Consider the following 12,184-nt stretch of genomic DNA (forward strand, 5'->3'; position numbering starts at 1 on the left):
TATCTATAACTCAACCAAATTTTAGTGATAAATATTTGATATTTCAGATAACATACTTAATGAGCTCATGGATGATTCAACTAAACTATGCCATTTTTTCATTTGTGTATGGATTTTATTACCAAGTGCAAACTCTTAACACCTCTCCCCTTCTTCCTTTTCTTTCCTGTCCCATCCCCTTCTTCTCTGGCAGCCTTTTAGTGAAGGTGCACATCTGCTGCCATAAACATACAAATTAGCACATCAATGTTTCTGATAAAAAAAAAAGTGCAATAAGAGAATGTTTTGAAAGCAAGCCAGTTTGTCAGTAAATTATAAGCTTCATTACCATAAAACTCTAACAAATAGAACCCACATCTCATTAACTGAAAGCGCAATATGACTGCAGCAATATTCATCTCCCCAAAGAGTGCTTATCCATAGGAAAAAAAGTTAAAAGTTTTGCTTAGAGTTGCCACTAATGACAGCATTAACTTTATTTATTAAAGAATGTCTACACATTTTGCAAAAAGTACATTTTACCCCCTCCCCCATCCTTTTTTTCTGATTTAGCACAGTGGTGGGTGATACAGTACAGGAGTTATATGATGGCTAACTTGATTCCACTTTAACATCATTCTAACTATGCTCTACTAAGGATGGAGACCAGTTTTTGTTTTGTTTTGTTTTGTTTTTCCTACAGATACTGCTTCTAACTGTGTATGGCTGGTAACATGTTTCCACAGTATATTTAAGGCCAAAACACCATAGAGTTCCCTAATGAGTTCATTTCTGTAAAGGTATAAGGAAAGAAATTAATTTCACCACTATATCCAAAATAGAGACTTACTTTCAAACCTAGAGTGTTCAGTAGGTTTTGGAACCACTTGGGTACTGCTAAACCAACTTCTCTGTATATTATCTTGTCATGATTTGGAAACATTTCTTTAAAGATGTGCTATTGTGTATGTGATTCTGTATATTTAAGAATGTTTTTTAAATTCTCAGAAAACAAAGTTAGATTTAGTGAAGTTTTCACAAGAGAGTAGCAGTTTTAGAGAGGAGAGCTAATCTTAAATAGCTCCAATTGCTAAAGAGTGCCACTTTTGGAAGGGAAATCTAATCCCAAATTAAGTAAGTAAGTAGACTGACAGAAGGGAACAGAGAGTAATTAGGAATAAAGACATCACTAGTATAAGTTGAGTAAGAATGGTTTAGTCAACTATTTAATTATGGGCCAAGTTTGTGAAAATAATAGGCAAGAGCTTAAATATAATGATGTCTTGTACTTGCTGGGAAAAAAACAGGGACAATAAACAGATGAAAGGAGACTGGGGAAAAATGTTGATAATTGTTCAGGCAGAGTGATGAGTGCATGGGAGTTTTCTGTAATATTCTCTTTACCTGTGTGAATGGTTGAAAATTCTCATATTTTAAATTTTAAATAGAGAAGAAGGATTTGAAACTCACATTGGTTAAGGAGATCCAACCTTCCTTTTATCTGTTTTCTATTATGCAAGGAAAACAGGAAAGGCTGAGAGAGAAGCAGCCTCAACAAGGGAAAAGCTTACTGTGTTTCATAGTAGAGCAAGAGTTGGACCCTGAATGTGCCAGCTATTAGTTTTATGGTCTTGTGCAAATCTCTGAGCTTCTTTCTTCATTTATTAATTGGGGTGATTATTCATACATCACAAAGTTGTTATGAAGATTAAACAGAATAAAATTTGTGAAAGTAGGATATGCACGTAAGTCCTGCATTAATGCTCTCCTCTTTTACCTGGAAGTAAGATTGGTGGGTCAAGTAAAAAAAAATTAATTAAAAATACCCTATTTATTTAGAATTTCAGCAAAATTATAATTTTTTATATAATGCCCCCTGCAATATTTATCTGCAAGTCAAATAAGACTTGGTGTCCCATATTTGAACTGGCAACCATACATGAAAGGGATACTTCAACAAATGAATAGTCTTGCAAAGCTTTGCCATAACAAGCATAATGTATTTCCAGATAAGAGTGCTAGCTACAGCATGAGGGTTAGCGCCTAATCGAAGATTTGGCATTGGAAGAACAGGAGAGACTAATGAGAGAATTTCAGCAGAGTGATGAAAAACCCAAAAATATGAGCAATTCCAAATCTCCAAGAGCTAAATATTGTTTGAGGTTATCCATGAGTAAAAGGAAGGTGAGAAAAGAAGAAGCATTCAGAAACCTGGGCTCCCAAAGAGGTTACAGAAATAAGAGGTTTCTGACTTCAGGGTAAAAGAGATAAATGTATTTAAATGAAAAATATTCTCTCTCTGTCTCTTTTTGTCTCTGAGTCTCTGGCTGTCTCTCACATGTAACATAGTTTTAACTTCTCTGTTCCTTCTATTGTTCAATTATTCATTTTTTTAAAATATATTACTAGATTTCCTGTATCCATTCTCCTAACAATATGTCTATTCATGTTCTTAGCCTTCTTTTGGACTTCTAACAATGATTTTTTTTAAAAAAATGAAAGCTCAGCCTTAGACCTATAAAATTGTGTGACTGAAAGCCTCAGTAAGCAATGTTCAAAAAAGATTAGAACACATAGTTTTGTTTATCAAGTAATGGAGTATGATCTCAAGTGAAATTAATACAAATATTTCTCCACTGTCTGTGTAGTATTACTGTTTCTCATGGGGGCCTAGTTAAACAAATCAATCCTTATCTACAGCAAATCAAATCTGTGCATATATTAATTTTAAGTTGGAATTTTTAAAAAAGGAAATAAATAAACCCACAGCTGTCTTAAAGCAAGAAATTCACTTGAAACTCTATACACATTCATGAGCTGATATAAAAATCAAATATATTTCCCTAATAATGACTGATGTTGAGCATCTTTTAATGTGTTTGTTAGCCATCCGTATGTCTTCTTTGGAGAAATGTCTATTTAGTTCTTTGGTCCATTTTTTGATTGGGTCGTATATTTTTCTGGAATTGAGCTGCATAAGTTGCTTGTATATTTTTGAGATTAGTTGTCAGTTGCTTCATTTGCTATTATTTTCTCCCATTCAGAAGGCTGTCTTTTCACCTTGCTTATATTTTCCTTTGTTGTGCAGAAGCTTTTAATTTTAATTAGATCCCATTTGTTTATTTTTGCTTTTATTTCCAGAATTCTGGGAGGTGGATCATAGAGGATCCTGCTGTGATTTATGTCGGAGAGTGTTTTGCCTATGTTCTCGTCTAGGAGTTTTATAGTTTCTGGTCTTACATTTAGATCTTTAATCCATTTTGAGTTTATTTTTGTGTGTGGTGTTAGAAAGTGATCTAGTTTCATTCTTTTACAAGTGGTTGACCAGTTTTCCCAGCACCACTTGTTAAAGAGATTGTCTTTACTCCATTGTATATTCTTGCCTCTTTTGTCAAAGATAAGGTGTCCATATGTGTGTGGATTTATCTCTGGGCTTTCTATTTTGTTCCATTGATCTATATTTCTGTCTTTGTGCCAGTACCATACTGTCTTGATGACTGTGGCTTTGTAGTAGAGCCTGAAGTCAGGCAAGTTGATTCCTCCAGTTCCATTCTTCTTTCTCAAGATTGCTTTGGCTATTCGAGGTTTTTTGTACTTCCATACAAATCTTGAAATTATTTGTTCTAGTTCTGTGAAAAATATTGTTGGTAGCTTGATAGGGATTGCATTGAATTTGTAAATTGCTTTGGGTAGTATACTCATTTTCACTATATTGATTCTTCCAATCCATGAAATAGTATATTTCTCCATCTATTAGTGTCCTCTTTGATTTCTTTCATCAGTGTTTTATAGTTTTCTATATATAGGTCTTTAGTTTCTTTAGGTAGATATATTCCTAAGTATTTTATTCTTTTCGTTGCAATGAGGTACCACTTCACACCAGTCAGAATGGCTGCGATCCAAAAATCTGCAAGCAATAAATGCTGGAGAGGGTGTGGAGAAAAGGGAACCCTCCTACACTGTTGGTGGGAATGCAAACTAGTACAGCCACTATGGAGAACAGTGTGGAGATTCCTTAAAAAATTGCAAACAGAACTACCTTATGATCCAGCAATCCCACTTCTGGGCATACACACTGAGGAAACCAGAATTGAAAGAGACACATGTACCCCAATGTTCATCGCAGCACTGTTTATAATAGCCAGGACATGGAAACAACCTAGATGTCCATCAGCAGATGAATGGATAAGAAAGCTGTGGTACATATACACAATGGAGTATTACTCAGCCGTTAAAAAGAATTCATTTGAATCAGTTCTGATGAGATGGATGAAACTGGAGCCGATTATACAGAGTGAAGTAAGCCAGAAAGAAAAACACCAATACAGTATACTAGCACATATATATATATATATATATATATATATATATATATATATATATGTAATTTAGAAAGATGGCAATGACGACCCTGTATGCAAGACAGCAAAAAAGACACAGATGTGTATAACGGACTTTTGGACTCAGAGGGAGAGGGAGAGGGTGGGATGATTTGGGAGAATGGCATTGTAACATGTATACTATCATGTAAGAATCGCATCACCAGTCTATGTCCGATGCAGGATACAGCATGCTTGGGGCTGGTGCACAGTGATGACCCAGAGATATGTTATGGGGAGGGAGGTGGGACGGGGGTTCATGTTTGGGAACACATGTACACCCGTGGTGGATTCATGTCAATGTATGACAAAACCAATACAGTATTGTAAAGTAAAATAAAGTAAAAATAAAAATTAAAATAATAATAATAAAATAAAATAATTCCTCCAAAAAAAATCAAATACACAGTATTTGAAGCTGATATACAAATTTTAAATGCCCATTCACTCACTCAGTGAATCTCTATTATCAAGTACTACTGTGTGGAATTTTAGCTTGCCAGTACCCAAACATAAATTTGCTATTGTTCTCCATTTGTTTCATGTGATATTTAGATGCTACTACTTGCTTGCTGCCTTTATGTTTTATATACATGCTTTGTTCCCCAAATGCTTGCATTTTCCTTCTTTCATAACATTCTAGAAACACCTAGTGAAATGTTTTACAAAAAATGCACAGTGACCGAAAACTTACTTAGAACTATCAAATAATGTTATATGCCTTCTCTTAAGTTGTCAGATAACATCCATCACATGAAAGTCAATCTTTAAAACCAGACTCAGACTACAGTGAGGCCAATATGGTGTGCAGGGTGCATGTTCAATGAAACACTCATTCTCAGTTAAAGTTTGACTCTTTTGTGACCCTGAGAGCACAAACATCCTTAAATATTGTACCCAAGCTGCCTCACCCTAGTCTGAAGCTGTCTTTTAAAGTGCCAGCATGTCTATAACAGTATTTGTCTATTGAAAATGACATTTTTAAAACAAAGAAATAAGATTTCTTCTGAAAATGTAAGAAGAGTGCATCAAAGAATTTTGCCTGACTAAGTCTTGATGCTCCTCTGACAGGTCTCACAGTCATTCCCAAACATCTGTTGACCTTTGCCATCTGCTTTTGGCTTCTCCACATTGGACTGTTTCCTGATTGCCACCTGCTTGAGCAGCTCGTGTTTCAGGCCTTGTCATCCTTTACCAATTCTTGCTGTTGCTCTGGGACCAAGAGTAAGATAGAAGCAATCCTTTGTATTATTGAGGTATTACATTTAAATATACTTTTGGCATTTTTCCTTTTCTCAGATTTTTCTCTTCATAGTCAACGTGTTTCACATGTCCAACTTAAATACTGAACAATGTTTATTCATAAATGCTAAAGTGAAGATAATAAAGCAATTATAATTAACATGGTGATATTAACCCTGCGATACTATCTGACAAAATCACTGGCCCACACATGCTCATGAAGATGCTGGATTTGCTTCTGTAGTAAAAGGTTACAACATACTTCTTTCTTAATATTCTTTTTATGCAGTGGAGATGCACTCAGTAAAATGGCATAAAACTAATTGTTGTAAACTAAGAATGAAGCTGTGATCTGGCTATTATTACCCTGATGGGGAAAATGTGAGCTGTCATGATGACATTATGTAATGTTTTTAGTTTTCTCTTCTTTGTACTTTTGACCTTTCCTTTCTTCATGTCAGTATAAGATGATTCAGTCTGATCCTGAACATTTCTTGACCCAGTCTCCATGCAGTTCTGTCTTTAAGGGATCCTGGTTCCCTCATTGAAGAATGATGTTAGAAAACAAGATCTGGATACTAAATGTGCTCTTTGCTACTAGGGTGTTGTTGCTTCTTCTCATGAGGCAGTAGATAGATGGGCTGAGCAGCTGAATCTGTCTCCTTATGGACAGATACTCCAAGACAAAGATAATGATGGAGCAAGGAGGAGCTGAGTGCTGCTGGGATAAAAGATAAAGAAATCAAGTATTTATCATTCTCAAAGTCAAGGAGACCTCTCAGAGGACACATGAGGAGAAAGTGGGGTCAAAAAGGAGGGGATGTCACTCCATAATGAGGGTTGTGAAACTTCACATAGGCCTCTGCACTGGAATCTGTCTTGGCTAAAAGATGCATGCTCATATTGGAGAGGGACCTAAGACAGGTCATAGTTCATAGTTAGTTCAGTCGCTCAGTTGTGTCCGACTCTTTGTGACCCCATGAATCGCAGCACGCCAGGCCTCCCTGTCCATCACCAACTTGCAGAGTTCATTCAGACTCACATCCATCGAGTCCGTGATGTCATCCAGCCATCTCATCCTCGGTCGTCCCCTTCTCCTCCTGCCCCCAATCCTTCCCAGCATGAGAGTCTTTTCCAATGAGTCACCTCTTCGCATGAGGTGGCCAAAGTACTGGAGTTTCAGCTTTAGCATCATTCCTTCCAAAGAAATCCCAGGGCTGATCTCCTTCAGAATGGACTGGTTGGAACTCCTTGCAGTCCAAGGGACTCTCAAGAGTCTTCTCCAACACCACAGTTCAAAAGCATCAATTCTTTGGCACTCAGCCTTCTTCACAGTCCAACTCTCACATCCATACATGACCACAGGAAAAACCATAGCCTTGACTAGACAGACCTTAGTCGGCAAAGTAATGTCTCTGCTTTGGAATATACTATCTAGGTTGGTCATAACTTATCTTCTAAGGAGTAAGCGTCTTTTAATTTCATGGCTGCAGTCACCATCTGCAGTGATTTTGGAGCCCCCCAAAATAAAGTCTGACACTGTTTCCACTGTTTCCCCATCTATTTCCCATGAATTGATGGGACTGGATCAATTCATGATGGGCCATGATCTTAGTTTTCTGAATGTTGAGCTTTAAGCCAACTTTTTCACTCTCCTCTTTCACTTTCATCAAGAGGCTTTTTAGTTCCTCTTCATGTTCTGCCATAAGGGTGGTGTCATCTGCATATCTGAGGTTATTGATATTTCTCCTGGCAATCTTGATTCCAGCTGTGTTTCTTCCAGTCCAGCGTTTCTCATGATGTACTCTGCATATAAGTTAAATAAGCAGAGTGACAATATACAGCCTTGACGTACTCCTTTTCCTATTTGGAACCAGTCTGTTGTTCCATGTCCAGTTCTAACTGTTGCTTCCTGACCTGAATACAGATTTCTCAAGAGGCAGGTTAGGTGGTCTGGTATTCCCATCTCTTTCAGAATTTTCCACATTTTATTGTGATCCACACAGTCAAAGTCTTTGGTACAAGTCAGGTATGTAAAAAGATAATTGGGCAAAAGTAAACAGAGACCCAGAAGAACTGCCCTGCTTAAATGATTTAACCACTTCTTACTGTGCTCCTCCTCATTAGGGAGGATGCTCACACCTTTTCTCTTGGGTGTGCATCTTGGTCTTGCTTCTATCTTAACTAAACAAACTGTTTCTCTGTGTGCTCTCCCACTTGTGTTATGTCTCTAATAATAAAGCTGTTTTTACAGTTTTTTCCTCCTTGAGAAATTCATTTTTCAGTGGAGCCAAGAGCCAGGGAAACTTTGCTTCTAACCTCTAGCCCCTGGTGGACTGGTGGCCAAGATTCCTGATTTTCACCTGGGCTACTCAAGTTTAATTTCTAGGCAGGAAAATAAGGTTTATTCAAGCCACTGCACATTGCTGTCTCCTCGAGATCATTCAGTTACAAAGCAAAAAAAATATATTTGGATAATAAACAATATGTATACAAATACCTAAATATGCCTTTAAAACTCCACTCATTTCTAAAGTTACTTAAGCCTGCAACTTATTTTCTCACTTCCTTCAGTGAGATAATTTCATATATTTCTAATATAGTTAGCTGGTTTTGTCACTTTCGGCCTCCACCCTGGGACTCCCTTGACCTCATAAAGGATGTTTTTTAAATTTGCATACATTATGATTAACTCCTATGTTTAGAGTTTTGACAAAATGTAGTGTCATGAGTTCACACTTACAGTATCATATCCAATAGTTCCTCTATTCTCAATAATTCTCTGTGCTTCGCCTATTCAATCTTCTCCTCCCTGAAGGCCTCTGGTAACCAATGATTTTTCTGACTACTGTATGTCATATAATGGGATTCAAAAAGTATGTAGCCTTCTTAGACTGGTTCCTTAACTAAAAAATGTGCATTTAGAGTTCATTCATTTTTTTTTACACTCTATTCTCAATTTTAAGTTTATAAGATTTCTCACCATTAAGTAGCTTATAGTTTTATTTTTTCTTTTAATTAAACTAAGGAAATTCCTTTCTATCCTAGTACACCACTGCTCATAGTGAACAAAAACACTAATAGTTTCATTGCTAATTAATTGAAAAACTAACCTTTAAATTTTTTTTTAATATTATGCCAAAGTCCTGGATGATGTATATACCTACAGGTATATAACAGCACTTTAAGAATATTTCAGGAAAATGATTAGTGTTACTAAATGAACTGGGTTTCCCTGGTAGCTCAGCTGGTAAAGAATCTGCCTGCAACGCAGGAGACCCTGGCTCAATTCCAGGGTGGGAAAGTTCCCCTGGAGAAGGGCCAGGTTACCCACTCCAGCATTCTTGGGCTTCCCTGGTGGCTCAGCTGGTAAAGAATCCACCTGCAATGTGGGAGACCTGGGTTCAATCCCTGGGTTTGGAAGATCCCCTGGAGACGGAAAGGTTACTCACTCTGGTATTGTGGCCTGGAGAATTCCACGGACTGTATAGTCCATGGGGTCGCACAGAGTCATACATGCCTGAACGACTTTCACTTTCACTTTTCTCTATTCTATGTTGAAACTTTATGAAGAATGGATGTTGGATTTGTTCAAATGATTTTTCTGTGTCAATCATATGATTACATGATTCTTACATGCATTGATGTGTTGAATTACATTGATTGATCTTGAAATGTTGAAGCAAACTTAAAAAAAAAAAGCCTCTAGTAAATCCTAATAAGCATGGTGCAAAATTATTTGTGGACATGCTGGATTTGATTTCCTAATAATTTGTTGAAGGTTTTTGCATCTATGCTCATGATAGGTAGCAGTCTATACATTTTATTTATGTGATTTAGTACAGGGTAATGTCTGCCTCATACATCAAGTGAGTTAGGAAATGTTCCCTCTCCTTCTATCATCTGGAAGAGATTGTGGGAAATTGGTATTATTTCTTTCATAGTATTTGGTAGAATTTCTCAGTGAAACTGTCTAAGATGAGGGCTTTCTTTTTTGGTAATTTATTCATTTTTGATTCAAGTTTCTAATGGATATATGCCTGTTTAGATTATCAATTTTTTCCTTGTGAGTATTGGTAGTTTGTGTCTTTCAAAGAGTAGTTTCAAAGGTTAATTTCATCAAATTATAAAACTAGTGAGCATAGAGCTGTACGTAGTACTTTTATTATAATTTTAAGGTATTAGTAATGCCTTTATTTTTGATATTATTGTTTTGTGACTACTTTTCTTCTGGGTTAGCTTGGCTAGAGGTTTATCAATTATATTGATCTTTTCAAAGTATTAGCATTTATTTTCATTGATTTCCCCTATCATGTTCCTGCTTTCAATGTTATTGAAATTCTACAATTTTTATTGTTTCTTTCCTTCTGATTGCTCTAATCTTCAGTTCTTCTTATTTCTCTTGCCTCATAAAGTACAAGATAAGTTTATTGATCTTAGAACATTCTTCTTTACTAATATATACATTCAATGCTATAACTTGATGTGTAAGCACTGCTTTAGCTGCATCCTGCAACTTTTGATGTTATGTTTTCACTTAGTTCAAATTATTATTATTTTTTATGTTGAAGTATAGTTGTTTACAATGTTGTGTTCATTTCAAGTACACTAGTTAAAATTATTTTCAATTTCTCTTGAGACATTATTTGATACCTATTTCATTTGTTAAATTGATTGAAATATTGAAGTAATGTGTTTAATTTCAAAATATCTGGCAGTATTTTTTTATCTTTCTGTTATAAATTTCTCATTTAATTCTGATATACTCTGAGGACTTTGTGTGATTTATATTTTCTAAAATTTGTTAAAATGAGTATTATGACAGTATGTGATCTATCTTTCCAAATGTTCCTTGTGAGCTTAAAAAGAATCTTTATTGTGCTATTGTTGGTTGGAGTATACTATGCGTGTGTGTGTGAATGTGTGTGTGTATGTGTGCATGCTCAGTTGTGTTTGACTCTTTGCAACCCCATGGACTGGATCCCACTAGGCTTCTCTGTCCATGGGATTTTCCAGGCAAGAATCCTAGAGTGAGTTGCCATTTCCTACTCCACGGGATCTTCCTGACCCAAGGATTGAACTCACATCTATTATGTCTCCAGTATTGGCAGGTGGATTCTTTTCAGGTCAACTGTATGTTTACTGATGTTATGCTTGCTTGATTTATCAGTTACAGAAAGAATGCTGCTTAAGTTCCCAACTATAATAATGAATTTGTCTATTTTTTTATCGCAGTTCTATGAATTTTTCTTCATATATTTTGATGCTCTGTTAGATGTGTACACATTATGGCTTGCTATTTGGGGGCAAGTTGACCCTTTATCATCATGTAATTCCATCTTTATCCTAAATAATTTTATTATTTGTTAAGTGTACTTTGTTTGAATAAGGAGGCTAATTTCTTTCATTTATTGTTATCATTATACATGACATGACCCTTCCTCTCTTTTCATCCAAAAGCAATTTCAATTCTATACTAAAACAAACACACATATATACATACACAGGTTTTGTACAACAATTTTTGTAACACATTTATTAATAATAGCCCTTAGATGGAAGCAACACCAAGGTCCATCAACAGGAGAATTGATTAACAACACATGTTACTTCCATATTATGGGAAACTATTCAGCAATAAAAAGAAATGGACTAACAAAATGAGCATTAGTTTGGATAAGTCTTAAAGAAGTTAGGCATAAAGGAGTGCATATCTAATAATTACACTTAAATAATATTTTAGTGATGGCAAAGTAGTCTTCAATGACAGAAATTATAGAAAGCAGCTGCCTCTGAGTGAAGGGAGAATAAACTGAAAAGGAACATGAAAGAAACTTCTGGAATGATGAAAATGTTCCTCTACATTTTGTTTTAGATGGTGATTACATAGATGTATACAACTGTCAAAACATCAAATGGAATGCTAAAGATGTATTTTAAGATCTCAATAAAAAGTTCAGGTTCTGTAAATATATTTGTGCATTTTCTAAATGTGAAAGGTAAATAGTGAATTAAGCACACTGTAAGACAAAAAAGAAAGAGAAAGAACGAAAGAGAACTTAAAAATAAAACGAGAAAGAGTTAAACTGTTTCTCATTTAGGATATTATTTGAAGAATCAAGTAAGCAATTTGTCAAACAGTAGATAGACAAAATTTTGGTGGGATGACTAGAAAATAATATTTTAATTCCTTGTTCATCTGTGAGAGAACTATGAATCTTTTGCCTGAGTTTGTTCAGAGAGTTCACAAGAGTTAATTTACTGTCATTCATCAGGTATTACCCATCAGAATGTACTATTTAGCAGTTTAATTGGCAAAAGATTATTCACTAAGTACTATCTTTAGTTTAAGTGTGTTCATCAAAAGTTTTATATGAGGAGATTATGGGTAAGACTTTGATAATAATAAACTGTTTGTCTTTTCTCACTTGATAATAGAGAAACACATATCTTTTTAGTTCAGTACATTCAGGCTGCTATAATAAAATACTGTAGATTATGTGGCTCATAAACAGCAAACATTTACTTCTCACAGTTTTGGAGGCTAGAAGTCCAAAAGCAAGGTGCCAAGTGTGATGGAGATC

This window comes from Capra hircus (genome assembly GCF_001704415.2).
Source record: "Capra hircus breed San Clemente chromosome X unlocalized genomic scaffold, ASM170441v1, whole genome shotgun sequence".
Classification (NCBI taxonomy): Eukaryota; Metazoa; Chordata; class Mammalia; order Artiodactyla; family Bovidae; genus Capra; species Capra hircus.